General features: G+C 40.1%; 1 protein-coding gene across 1 annotated transcript in view; it reads right to left on the bottom strand.

The window, feature by feature from the left end:
* Window positions 1-14,326, bottom strand: part of ENOX2 (ecto-NOX disulfide-thiol exchanger 2) — a 321,698-nt gene extending 307,372 nt beyond the window's left edge. Inside the window, exons 1-2 of the mRNA XM_028128851.2 lie at window positions 14,204-14,326; window positions 12,392-12,451 (exon numbers count right to left, since the gene is read on the bottom strand). The gene's annotated coding sequence lies outside the window, so the exon portion shown is untranslated. The remainder of the gene's footprint in view (window positions 1-12,391; window positions 12,452-14,203) is intronic.
* Between the last annotated feature and the right edge of the window lie 549 nt (window positions 14,327-14,875).

The following is a 14,875-nucleotide window of genomic DNA, read 5'->3' as shown; positions in this document are numbered from 1 at the left end:
GTGACAAAATAGATGATGTCACAATTTGGCCCTAATCTCCAGGAGGCAGAGAGATGGACCACCTCAACTCTCCTAAGGGTTCATGTTTCTAGTTTATTTTGAAATAAAGTTCACATAAGAATTAGGCAACTGTCCTTGCTCATCCTTGGGGATAGTCAGCCTAATACTATTTTTCAGAATAATTTTCTTCAAAATAATGTTTCAGGAATAGTTTTTTTTTCCTCAAATGAAAGATACAGTTGAGTGGTCTGGTCCTAAAAAGGAAGAAGGAAAAGAAAGTGATCTAAAATATGCTGAGCACCTACTGTATGTCAGACATAGCATAATACTTTACATTTTTTTAATTAGTCCTCACAACACAGCTATGTGGTAGGTATTATAATCATTTTATAGTTGAAGAAACTGAGACATAGATATGTTAAGTGACTTTCTTACAATCACTCAACTGGTAAGTGATGAAACTGGGACTTAAATTCAAGCAATCTCAATCCATTACTTTGCCAACATTCTAATGATTACAGTATGAACGACTAAATTTCTTCTTAAGTCAGTGATTCAATTGGACTTGCTTAGTGAATAAATCAGTGTAAGTTAACTTTCTTGAATTTACACTTAGTTGACAATTTTTAAAAAATTTTCTTCTGACAATGTGGTTAAGCCACTGGGCTCTGGAGTCAGATAAACCAGAGTTTCTTGAATACTGTCTCATACACAAGGTACTTAATCATGCTGTCTCAAGTTTTCTTATCTGGCAAATGGGGAAAGTAGTACCTACCTTATTGAGTTATTGGAAAGTGTTAATGATGTGATAGCAGCTAGCACGGTGCTTGGCACAAGATAATTATTTAATCAATGCATATTAGAACTAACCTTGCATTCATAAGCAACAGATCAATAAATAAAATGTTATAAATAAAAATAAAAATAGGATTCATTGAACTCAAGAACTCTTTCGTCTGTAGCACAGATTTGGTTTGAAAGAAGTTTCAGTAGCCCACCTATACCCTCTAAAACTAAGGCCCACCTTGCAGTAGATAAGCATATTCATGAAGCAACATGAATATAATAATTGGTGATGCCTAAGCAGTAGCAGGAATAGTTGTCATGAGCTCTGCTGAGTGGCAATTGTTCCAAATTTCCTAGAACCTATACTTTTAAAGATGTGAGTGGATAAAAAAAAAAAAGTTGTAGTACATTTATACACTGGAATACTATACAGCTATAAAAAAGAAGGATCTCTTACCCTTTGAGACAGCATGTTGGGACCTGAAGAGTATTATGCTAAGTGAAATAAGTAAGCCAGAAAAAGACAAGTATCACATGATCTCACTTATATGTGAAATCTTATGAACAAAATAAACTGATAAACAAAATAGATCCAGAGACATAGAAGCATGCAATAGACTGAGGATCCTCAGATGAAATGGTGTGGTGGGGGGAGGGAAGAGATCAACCAAAGAACTTATATGCATATACTAGTGGCCCGATGCACGAATGAAGATTTGTGCAAAAATGGGCCTTCGTTCCCCTGGCTGCTGGCACCGCCTTCGCTCTGGCCAGAATAGCCTTTCCGCTCTGGCCCGGAGATGCATTTCTGCCTTCCCACCCTGCCCAGAGGCCAGGAGCCACTGCGGGTGGTGCGGAACACCTGCGTCACTGCCATGGCGACGACGCAAGCGTCCCATCCCCGGCCGCTCAGTGCCTGTGTGTGCAAATTAACCCGCCATCTTTGTTGGGTTAATTTGCATATTCACTCCTGATTGGCTGGTGGGCATCGTGAAGGTATGGTCAATTAGCATGTTACTCTTTTATTAGGTAGATGAATAACCCATGGACACAGACAATAGTGAGGTGAAGACCTGGGGAGGGGATGGGAGTGAGGAGGAGAGGGGTTAAGGGAGTGGAAAAGGGGGACATCTGCAATACTTTCAACAATAAAGATAAATTTTTAAAAAAAGAATATCCAGAAAAAAGTTAAAAAAATAGAGGGTTGGAAAGTAGCAGGTAGAAGTACTGCTGAAAGTACAAGGTGGGCTAAGTAAAGCCCCCTTTTCCCCAGTTCTTCAAGCCCTAGCTTCCTTTCTGCCATCTACTTGTGGCCCTCTTCTCATATATACACCACCTTCCTCAGTTTAATCTAGTTTTATTGTGATTCTTCCCCCTGGCTCTAGCTCTGTTTCTGCTCATCAGCATCAAGTGGTATTTATGGAATTGTGTGTCTGGCACTGTACTAGATGAAGTGATGGAGCATCCAAAAGTTAATCAAATAGACATGTGTTCTATGGCCAAACACATCTAAGATACACAGGTAGACCAGAGTTTTGACAAGACAGTAAATGCAGATATAATTGGATGATTTGGTTGATTTCAGAGCATAAAATAGTTTGTTCATCTAGTTAATGATATGCATACTAAATAAGAAGTATACAGTTGTCTGCAACTTAATTTGAAATGCATGAAAGGATCGATAGGTGATAAAGCAAATTAAAAAACTGTTAATTATAGAATCTAAATGGTAGGTATATGGGTGTTGACTGTACAATTCTTTCAACTTTTCCGTATATTTAAAATTTGTCATCATAAAATGTTGAAGAAGAAATGAGAGGGGTAAGAGTTACACCTTTTTCAATCTCAAATGTTTCAGAACAAAATAATCGTATTTATATAGAGAACTAGAAGCCCAATGCACGAAGATTTGTGCTAGAATGGGCTTTCCTTTCCCTGGCTACTGGCACCGCCTTTCCACTGCAGCCCAGCCCCTTTCTGCTCAGGCCTCGCAGCCGTCTCTTTCCACTCCATCCCTGCCTTCCTACACTGCCCAGAGGCCCTGAGAGACTGGGGGTGGGGCAGAACGCCTGCGTCGTCGCAACGACGCAAGTGTCCCGCCCCAGTCACTCAGCGCCTGTGTATGCAAATTAACCGCCATCTTTGTTGGGTTAATTTGCATATCACTCCTGATTGGCTGGTGGCATAGCGGAGGTACAGTCAATTTACATGTTTGTCTATTATTAGGTAAGATAATAAGTCACATAGGAATAAATGTTAAAAATTGATAATTCTGAGTGAATGGTATATGGGAGTCCTTACATAATTATTTTAATTTTTCTATATTTAAAATTATTTCAAAATTAGAAGCTAAAAGATAGTTTGTTGAATGCTGACCCCTTTCACCTAGTGTTGCCCTTTTCAGTAGAGAGGGTATTAGGTCAAAGAGTAATAGAGAAATTGGAAAGAATTGGGGGAACAATAATCAACCCATATGTATACCTTAGGTGCCTACTATATGCAAGACACTATGCTAGGCACTGTGGGGGATTCAAAGAGGTAAACAAAACATAGTCCCTGCCCCAAGAGGGCTTATAGAGTAGGTGAGAAAATGCTAGAGCAGTGTCTGAAAGAATAATTGGCTAGAGCAGAGAAATTTTGTAAGAGAGAACTATGAAAATTAGAAAAGTAGGTTAGAGCCAGACTTCAGAAAGAACTGAATGCCAGGCTAAAGAGTTTGGACTTCATCCTATGGATAATGGGAAGCCATTTATGGTATCTGAGTTAGAGAAAGAACATGTTCTAAAACTGGCTAGATAGTACAATTTGTTTGGGCATAGATAACTTCAATATGCATTTTTTTTATATCATACTAGTGTCCTGGTACACAGATTCGAGCATGTTGAAAGGAAATTAATTAGAAGAAATATTTTAATATCGCTATTTGCCCTTTCTCTATAATAGAAGTATCAACCAAATTCACGATCGACAATGACAGATCGAAACATACACATGCGACTGGCACCAGTGAGAGCTTTATATGTATCGCACATGCATGAGTCAACTTAGCCTTTTATAGATATAGAATAGACTTGCTTAATTAGACCTGCTTTCTGATTTAGCTAAACTTAGAGGAAGCTGGGCATTGCTATGTGATGTTATTACCCAGTGCCCACAGCCACCGTTTCCTGGCTGGGCTGGGCTGTGGGACGCATTTTGCACCATGGGGTCTTGGCAGTGTTGGCTGCAATTTGGTGGGGTGTTGCTCTGCGGTGGTGGCATGGCCTCTGTCCCACTTGGGGGAAGCCGAGTATTGGTTTGTCGACACCAGGTCTGTGGTGCTGTTTATTTTTAAATGGCTAGTGTGTGTCATGGCAGCTCCTGTGTTGTGCCTGCCCCCTGGTGGTCAATGCGTGTCATAGCTACTGGTCAGACGGACATTTAGCCTTTTATATATATAGATGGCCAGTGTGCATCATGGCAGCTCCTTCGTTGAGCATCTGCCCCCTGGTGGTCAGTGTGCATCATAGATAGTGGTCAGATGGACACTTAGCCTTTTATATATATAGTTAGTTCGGCCTCATCTCTAGTTCCCATATCTGGATATGATCTTTAGGGGTTTCCAACATTCTGGATGCAACTGTAAAACAGCCACTTCTTGCCATCTTTTCAGCCTCTGTCCTTTTCCTTTCCCAGCCCCCAAAAGGAGCTGACCAGCAATCATGTTAGCCCTGCTGACTCAGTAAGCAATACATAAGCCTCATACAGTTTAACTAAGCTGCTATGCTTTGAAAGTCTGATTTTCTTCATGATAATCAAGGCCACAATTCTACTAGGATCACTGATTTGAGCTTGAAAGAATGAATATTCAGTGAAGCAACATGAAAAGGAGCACAGGAAGGTGTGTCCCATCTGTAGAAGGAAACAATTGTTCAAAGTGATCTTTGCATGCTAAAAGAAAAGCAAGCAGATATGGCACTGATGAATAGCGTAGGACCTCTCAAAGACTGCCAAATTAACAGGTTGACTTTTTCTGTCTCCAGTCTTCTCCCCATAAAGTCCATCCTCCAGTCCAATCCTGATACTCGCCCATTTAAAACCCTGTGTTGGCTCACCCCTGCCTATAGGATTAAGGCCAAGCTCCTTAACAAGCAGACTTCTTTCACTAACTGGCCACAGGATACCTTTCCAGATTCTTATTCTCTCCCCTCTCCCACATTCCCAGCGGTTTATACACAATATATTGCTTTTCTGAACTATCCATTTTTACATGTGACTGCCTCACTTGTGTTGGTGGTAATCCTTGTCCACCACTTCTTTATCCACCTAGATTCTAGGCAATTCCCAGTCATCCTTTGTGATTCAGCATAGTTAGACTCCAGTCTGTAAATTGCCCACACTTAGCAGTAATTCCCTCCATCATGATCCCAGGGCACCTTATACATACCTCTTTCTCTAAGTACCTTCCCTACCGTATATAATTATTGGTTTGAGTGTCTATCTCCCACACTTGACTGTAAGCTACTTAAGGGCAGCCAGGGACTACTTCTACTTCATCACTGTATTCCCAGCACTTAGCATAGGGTCTGGTTCTGTATATGTGTTCAAATGACTTTTGAATAAATGATCTTGACTATCAAGTGCTCCTTGAATTCAAACTCAGCATCTCTTGAAAGGTGAAAATTACATTATGTGACCAAAGTAATCCTAGTGAAGTGTGTTGGAGGACTTGACTGAAGAACTGGTAGGAGGGCATATTATGGGGCCTGAGGGATAGTTTCGACCCCAGAAAGCTAAATGGTGGTTGTTGCTGGCTTAAAAGAAGAGCAGCTGGAGCGGATAAAAAGGGCCCTTACTGGGGATTTCCCCATCATTATCTTTCACAGTTCACCACTGAGACTATGTTGTTTATATAACATTCTCCACAAAGCGTTTCAACTATTCTGCATTACAGCCAAATTTTCATTTGTGCTCTGCCTACAGATAGGTACCTTTGGAGCAGCCTTGTTATGGGAAATCACTGAAAGTTCTCCAGTTCTTATTCTCACTTATCATTATTATACCAAGGAACAGCATTTTGTGGGTAAGGCACCCTTGAAAAGCTGAGCCAAAAGGGAGCAGGGTGGAGCTAATAAAAAACAATTCTTTTTTTTTCCTCCTAGATTGCCAATATATTTCACCACACCTCCCATCCTACATTGTTTTAAACTATGCGGCAGTAAAGTCAAAAAAGGAAAATGAATAATTTAGCAAAAGTTTACACTTTGTAGGCAAGTAAAAGAGGAAGCAACGGGGAAGCCTGGAATATGAATCTATAGACATATGATCAGTCGCCACTTCTGGAAAGTCAACATTTTGGCTGTTTTAAACAAATAGCAAAAGCAATTAGCTTTATTTGTAGACTAAACTGAGGTGTATGATGAATTTTAAAAAAAACTGAGTCTGTTTTGATCTTCAAAAATGTCAAACTGGTAAACACTTCACTTTTTTGTACATATAAATCTAAGAGCCAAGTCTAGCTTGAGGAAGATTTAAGACACACAAAATTTGTCTGAGGTGTCTGCCAAATCTCTGTAGCAGAAACAGAAACCCTGGGAAAGCTGACAAAGTCATAACTCTCACAACATCATCAGTAGGCTTATGCAGGGCTGGACACACCGAAAGTCACTGTTCCATCTCTAACACTGTTTGTAAACAGGCAAGTAGATAATTTGCTTATCAGCTATCTGGTAGCTCATTTTCTCCTATATATCCCACAGAGAAAAGAGACAGGACAAAAAGAATAAATCCCTCCTGGCACATATCCCAACTTTCACCTGGGTAAGTTTTCATTTCTAGAATGGGCCTGATTGTTAAAAAGTCTTCTTTTTTATTCACTTATTTCTCTTGCACAATAATTCTTGTATGTACACAAGATTCATCCTCTCTCTCTCTCTCTCTCTCCTCTCTCTCTCTCTCTCTCTCTCTCTCATCATTAAAGGGGGTGTTAGTAAATACCTAGTACAGTGCCTAACAGAGTGCTTTGAACATGGTAAGCCCACAATAATTCATCAAATGAATTAAAATTCTATTTTTAATTTATATGTGCAATTTATTCGACCATGGAGTAGGAAAATATAAATTATTTTTTCTAGAGTATTTAAAAATAACCATTTCTTACAAGGTAATGTTTTATTCAGATGATTCATGCTTAGGACTTCTCTACTTTAACGAGCATCCTCTTTTTTTCTCAATGGGTATTGTATTTATAAGGAAAATGTAGGAAAGACAATATGCAGGATCCTGAATGACAATGAAAACTGATACATTTTTGTCGAGAAAATCAGATATCCCATATTTACTTGATTTATGTCATTATGGTAATCCACTACATATGTCTAAGATCACCTAACAATGCACACATGGGCTGCATTCTGAAAATAGGATTAATAGTTGAATTCAACTTAGGACTTCCCTGGGGACAGATAGCTAGAAAATACATCTACATGACATTTAAAAAAATAAATTAACCAATGACATTGACTCCCATGAGACACATTGTTTCTTGTACATTCAATTCTATAATAGATTTCTGTAGCTCTCTGCTGACATCCCCATCCCAAAAGACACAGAATTTCTAAACAAAGGAAAACAGCATTTGGAGCTATTCCTTCTCTCCTGCATAAAGTGTTATGTGCACAAAGGAAATAACTCTGTACATTAGCACAATGTGAAGGGTGACATGGTGAGATCATGTCAGTCTGAACTGTGCTTCTTACACTGTGGTCACATATAACTTGCTCAAGGGAAAGAACAAAGTCTCTTTCCCTGCACAATGACAAAAACTGGCAGGAGCTTCAGGAAAAAAAGGAGAGCTGTGTTATGGCAGATGGTTTGGATTTTTCTCTAAAAAATGTTCTTTTGTCCCTTCCCACTTTTTATTTAATTTTCCTCATCTGTAAAATAAAGATAACTTTTATGTATTTTTAACACTTTTACTCTGAGGATGAAATGAAGTACTAGTGGATTGCCTGGCACGTAACAGTTAACCCATACAATCCGCATCGACATTTGGCTAGCATTAATTAAACACCTATTATGTGGCGGGAAGTGGACTAAGACGCCAAGAAAAGGTAAATTGTAGGAAGAAGAAGTGATATTGGAGAGAAAAGCAGGGAGCCAATTTTCAAAGGTTTTATAAGCCAATCTAAGAAGTTTGGATTTTATCTTGAGGACAATGGGCAGCCTTTGAACTATTTTATAGAGCCAAATAGCTTCAGATTTGCAACTTAGAAAAATCATTCTGTCAGCATTGGTGGAGAATGCACTACAACGGAAGCAGGCTAGAGGCAGTAGACATCCAAACTGTAAGTCATGCGAATGTGTGGGCACGGTACTGTGTCCCAAACTAAGGCAATGATAATAAGGGTGGACACAGGGAAAGTATTTTTAACTAACATTTAAAAATTGATCAATGTATAATTATAGCAGATTAGAAAGTAAAATTTGCAAAAGGTTAAAAATAGAATTCATATGTAATCTTAAGATTTACAGCAAACTTCTATCAATTTTTTGTTTCCCATTGCAGGATTTTTCCTATTTATGCATGCAAAGATGTGTGCACTTATGTACAGTGTCCATATGTGTATGTGTGATATGTGTGTATTTAAACTGGGATCTCTTATCACCGATAAGGGTTTAATCTCCAAGATTTACAGGGAACTCATACAACTTAAAAGGAAGATAAACAATCCAATCAAAAAATGGGCAACGGACCTAAATAGATACTTTTCAAAAGAAGACAGAAGGAAGGCTAAGAGACATATGAAAACATGCTCAAAGTCACTATTATCCGAGAGATGCAAATCAAAACAACAATGCGGTATCATCTCACACATGTCAGAATGGCTATCATCAACAAACGACAAGTGTTGGCGAGGATACAGAAAAAAAGGAACTCTTTTGCACTGCTGGTGGGAATGCAGACTGGTGCAGCCACTGTGGAGAACAGTATGGAGTTTCCTCAAAAATGGACCTCCCATTTGACCCTGCGATCCCACTTCTAGGAATATATCCCAAGAAGCTAGAAACACCAATCAGAAAGGATATATGCACTCCTATGTTCATAGCAGCACAATTCACCATAGCTAAGATTTGGAAACAGCCTAAGTGCCCATCAGCAGATGAGTGGATTAAAAAACTGTGGTACATCTACGCAATGGAATACTACGCTGCGGTAAAAAGGAAGGAATTCTTACCATTTGCAACAGCATGGATGGAACTGGAGAGCATTATGCTAAGTGAAATAAGCCAGTCAGAGAAAGATAAATACCACATGATCTCACTCATTTATGGAATATAATGAACAACATAAACTGATGAACAGGGACAGATCCATAGACAGAGAAGCAGCGATCAGATTGTCAAACCTCAGAGGGAAGGTAGGGGAGGGTGGGGTAAGGGGGAGAGATCAACCAAAGGACTTGTATGCATGCATATAAGCTTAACCAATGGACACAGACACCAGGGGGGTGAGGGCATGAGTGGGGGTGGTTGGGGGGTTAATAGGGGGATGAGGACACATATGTAATACCTTAATCAATAAAGAAATTTAAAAAATAAAAAATAAACTGGGATCTGACAACTTTATAAGCTAAATTTTCTCTTAATGTATCAAACAATTTTCTACATCATTAAATATTTTTTGGTAACAGCAACTTACATGGGTAATTAGTAATTCATTGTATAGGTGTACTATAATTGATTTTATTTAAACCTTTAGTATTGGACATTTAAAATGTATTTTTTTCTTTTAAGTTTTTGCTATTATAAACTTTTTTTGTTTGTTTGTTTTTGCTATTTTAAAAATATCCTGAGAGCTAAATTTTTGGAGAATCATGTCTATTTCCTCAATAAAGAACCCTATAAGTTGAAGTGGTAGGTTGAAAGCTATGTTAAATTTTAATTTTTTTTTACACATATTGACAAATTGCTCTCCCGAAGGGCTGTATAAAATTATAGTTCCACTAGCAGTGTCTACAACTAGGAGGAGACCCATTTGAGAGTAATTTCAAGGATGGAGTAAAAAGGACTTGGTGGTTGTAGAAGAGGGATGGATCCTTGGCAGAGTATCAGGGCAGGAGCAATGTGAACTCTGTCAAGAGGAGCAGACCAATGGGCAGGCCTAAGGAACAGGCAGCTGGGTGGATAAATGATGAGGAAAAAGAAGTAACTATAGGAGAGTGAGTCAAAAAAATGAAGAAAAAAAAGTGATCTGTAGTAGAGTTGTGCATTCAGGTCACTTTAATTTACTGCTTTATTCAGCAAAAGTAGCAAATGCAGCAAACAGCTAATCTTTTTTGTAGCACTTGGTACTACAAGGTCCAGAGTTACTCATGTGAATATGTGGGTCCATTCTTTTCATCCAATAATCATTTATTAGGTGTCTACCATGTGCCAAGTGCTGTTTTGGATGCTATGGGTATGGAGATGAATGAGAGCTGGTCCCTCCTTTCAAGGAGCTCACAGTCTAGGGGGGACACAGATATCCACAGATTGATACACTACAATGTGGTACAGACTAGGACAGAGGTAAGTGCAGGGTCCTATTGAAGCCAGAAGCCTAGCATTGCTTCGTGTATGCATGCATGTGTGTTGGAGGGGGCAAGTTGAGGAGTTGCAAGGAAGGATTAACAGAGGTATTGATATTTGAGTTGAGTCTTGAAAGACAAGGAGTTCCTCAGATCACTAAGGGTCACAGATCATACTCATATTCCTTAACAGCATCTCGAATATTTGTGCTGCCACTCTCAAGGACACTTGAGATGCTTGTGTGCAATTCAAACCCACTTATGACAATAGTTTCCACTGTTACCTTAATGAATATATGTACACAATCTGTTTGGGCAATACTGTGCTCACCTTAGAATATGAAAGATAACAAACAAATGTCATACTGACTTTTAAAATCATTTTGATGACACTGATAGAATAATAATATTCATATCTACCAAGTCCTATTAATTCTACCTCCTAAATGGCTCTAAAATCTGTTCCCTCCTCTATGTTGCTCCCTCAGCTCCTGAGCACCAGCCTCCTAACTGGTGCATTCAGTTTTATCTTTTATAAGACACATTAGTAAAATTTAAAATATTTGTGGGAGTTCAACATAACCACTGATGGTAGATGCCCTACATTTTGAGAAACACTGGCCTGTGAGAGCACATCCAAACTTCTTAGCCTTGCATTCAAGGTTCTTCACAAATCAGTCTCAACCTATCTTTCCAGACTTTTCTACCATTATACTTTCCTTTTCCCAAACAATCTGCACCCCGGTCATGCTAAATTCCTCAATAGTGAATGGCTATGCACTGCTCTTCTATAACCATATGTCTCTTACAGACTGCTCCCTCTATCTGAAATGCTTCCCTTCCACTCTTCTCTGCCTATCAAATTCATTATCCTTCAAGACCTATCATGTCACCGCCTCACAAAAGCCTTCTGCCTAACTCTCTCTTACAGTTAGTCACTCCTTCCTATCCTTCCAAAGCACTTCGTACCTATCTCTACTATACTAGACACTACATTATCTCAGAATTATGGACCTCTATTTCCCCAACTAGAACCAGGGAGAGCACACCAACACTTCATGTGGGCAAAGGTCATGGAGGAAACCTAGTGACCCAGGTCACTTAAAATAAAAGCAAAAATAAAACCTAAAGCCAGTCCAGGCCCAAAGAGCTTAAAGGAATGGCGTTTTACAAAGTGAATCATCTTACTCAGAAATAGCCATACTGACTATAGTTTTGGCAGACAAAATTAGCTACGGCTGCAATAGCAGTTAAGCTAATTTGGTTTTGGCAGCTACTTTCAGCAGACACACACTGACATAAAAACTAAGAGTGAATCATTTGGGTTTCTGCCAAGATGATCAACTATAACTCACAATAATCTCTCCTTACCACAAGCAGAAAATCAAGAATAAAGTGAACAGCATTAACAGCAAACCATGGTAGACAGAACCTGGGCTCTATAGTCAGAAATCTATACACCCAAACCCCAAATCAATTCATTAAAATCTACATGGCTTTAGGTAGGTTGTTTAACTTTGCATTTTAGTCTCCTCTTCTAGAAAAATGGGAGGAATGGTACCTACTTCATAAGACTATTAAAATAATGCAACAAAATGCTTATGACAGTGCCTGGAACATTATTATGGGCTCAATAAACATCAGTCATTATTGTAACCCAATGAAATGACTACAATTCAGATAATGTGATGCACAGAATAGCAAATGCATTTTTAAAGAAATAAATATGAGCCCTAACCAGTGAAGTTCAGTTGGTTGGAGCATCGTCCCATGCACCTAAAGGTGGTGGGTTCAATTCCAGGTCAGGGCACATACCCAGGTTGTGGGTTCGATCCTCACGTGGGGCATGTGGGAGACAACCAATCGATGTTTAACATTGATGTAGTTTCTCTCTCTCTTACAGTTAGTCACTCCTTCCCTCTCCCTCCTTCTCTCAGAAATTAATTTAAAAACAAAGAAATTTGCCACCAGGCTTTAAAATTGACAACTATAGAGTGTATCTAGCCACAAACAAAACAGTGTATATGACAAAGTTCCTCTGGGGTTTAAACTCACACCTGGAACACACCACCACACTTCTTTGTGTTCTCCAAGAATTGATCTCAAAACAGGTTCCCCTAGGATGAAAAAACAAAAATCGCCCAATCTTAATTTTTTCTCTTTAATTTTATTTGATATAGAATAATATCCAAATCATGTGGATACTTCAAAGTGTCATATTATTATGACCCCAAGCTTTTTAATACCATTTCTTTCCCAATCTATCACTGCTGACATCTTTTTTAAAAAACTGAATTTATTTGGGTGACACTGGTTCACAAAACCAGTGTAAAGAGTCTGCTTTTGGCCATGGGTGCACAATGCAGTGTGAAAATGATGTTTTGTTGAGTTGTACACTTGAAACCTGCTGACACCTTTTATTCCATTCAGGTAAGCCCACTTGTCACAAGTGCTTCCTCTTCTATCTATCCTTCTGAATTCCAATCCTAGTATTATGGGGAAGCATTTTCTCCCTCCTCTTTGCCCATTTCAAATTTCATCTGGAGCCCAAGTTAAATTCGCCTTTTTCACAAAGCCTACCAGAATTGATCTGAAGACAGATAAGTTTCAAACCTTCAACACTTCCAGGTTTGGCTTGACACTACATAGATCAGCCCCCACCCTCCAACCCATTAGTATACCCTTCCACTAACGCCTCAGAACTTTTTGTTCACATTTGTTATAATGAAATCATTAATAGAGCCTGTTTCGCACAGCCTATTTTATTCTGTAGTTGGTGTGCCACATAAAAAATTGCCCATTTTAGTGCTATCAGTCCTTGCTGGAAACCCCTAAAGCACGGTTTTAAAAATAGGTATACAGAGGGAAGAGACTAACCAATGAACTTATATGCATATATGCATAACCTATGGACAGATAATAGTGAGGGGAAGGCCTGGGGAGGGGGAAAGAGTGGGGTGCAGGGGGCTAGTGGGGGGAAAAGGGCACATCTGTAATACTTTCAACAATAAAGATAAATTTAAAAAATAATAAATATAAATAGGTCTAACTTGCCCTTTACTCTCATCAGAATATTGCACTGAATCTTAAACACATATCTCAAAAGTGAAATTCCTTCCCTCTTCTGTTCCCTATCCCTTCTGAGAATTAAAAGGAAACCCTTTCTACTGCAAAGATCTGGTTAGGGAAGGGGTGGGTGGCTGGAGGGGACAAAAAAGAGACGGCGACTATCTCATCTCACCACCAATGAGACAGAAAGTAAAAATTTGACAAAAGTAACGTCCTGGGCGTGGCAAGGAATTCCCCCGCCTCCAGAGGAAATGGAAAGTGTGTGCCTTGGGAGGGATATGTGACCAAACCTGAAATATAGTGCAGTGAAGGCCTGGAAAGGGGGCGGGAGTGGGGAAAGGGGAGTCCATGGGGGGGGGGGGGAGATCTGTAAAACTTTCAACAATAAAGATAAATTTTGTAAAAATGTAAATTGAGGGAAAAGAGAAAAGAGATCACCCAACTCTTCCAAGCAGTAAGGAGAGTCCAGACGCCACCTAAGGAAGACGCTGGTCGAGAACCCTAACTTCAGACATCTGGGGAGGCACAAGGCAGGAGTGCGGGTGTGTGGAAGAAAAGAACAGAAGGCAAGCTGGAGAAAAAAAAAAGAGAAAAAGAGCGCGCTCCCGCGGCTGGAAGGAACAGGCTTGGAGAGCTCAGAAACCCACCCCCGACTGGCAGTCCCAACGCCCCCACCTCCGCGAAGGCGGAGCTGGGCGGAGTTAACCGCTAAGGGCAGCAGCCCCGGAAGCACCCTCCTCCCTAGACTCCCGGTCCCACAGTCCCCAGCCACAGCCACTCAGGCATTCTGCCTCACTGACCTCCAGCTCCCCGGCTACCGAAGCAACTCCGTATACAGCCGCAGAAAGTCGGACGGCGTGGAAGCTCCTGGGCAGGAAGTGTCCTCGCTGCGCCAAGCGCCACGCAACTGTCTTCTATGTTCCCCGCCTCGCTCTAGCCGGCTTAGGCCCGACACTGGGGCCCAAGGCTGGACTCTCACCAAATATGGCGTCTCCTATTGGTTACTGGTCACCAGGGAAGCGAGCCCCCAGTCGTTGTCCTCATGGGAAATGTAGTTTGGGGTCGCTTGAGGCTCTTACTCCTGGAGAGGATCCCATACTGGCATTGGTGGAAAGACTTAAATGAAGATAGAGGATTGTGGGAGATGGAGTTGAGACAGTAGTTTCTATATATACCCACAATTCCCATCACCTCCCACCCCCTGGCTGTGATTATGCCCAGAGTTCAAACAGAGAAGAGCATTCTGGGTATTGTAGTTTGGCGTGCACCGGCTAACAAAATCCTTAGATTATGGGGTTGTACTTGTGGAGGCATTTGAAGGTTCTAGATTTATTTTGCTGTTGGCTAAGCTATTAGCATTTGGGGGGAGCACTTCATATCGTGATTTGAAATTCTCATTAAGTTTTGATTGAGTGACTTATTTTTGCTCTGATAAGCTTACAATTTTAACTGGTCCTTTAAAACTGTCAGAA

Source organism: Eptesicus fuscus, chromosome 1 (genome assembly GCF_027574615.1).
Source record: "Eptesicus fuscus isolate TK198812 chromosome 1, DD_ASM_mEF_20220401, whole genome shotgun sequence".
Taxonomy (NCBI): domain Eukaryota; kingdom Metazoa; phylum Chordata; class Mammalia; order Chiroptera; family Vespertilionidae; genus Eptesicus; species Eptesicus fuscus.
The sequence above is the reverse complement of the archived record's forward strand: the minus strand, read 5'-3'. Positions and strand labels throughout refer to the sequence as shown.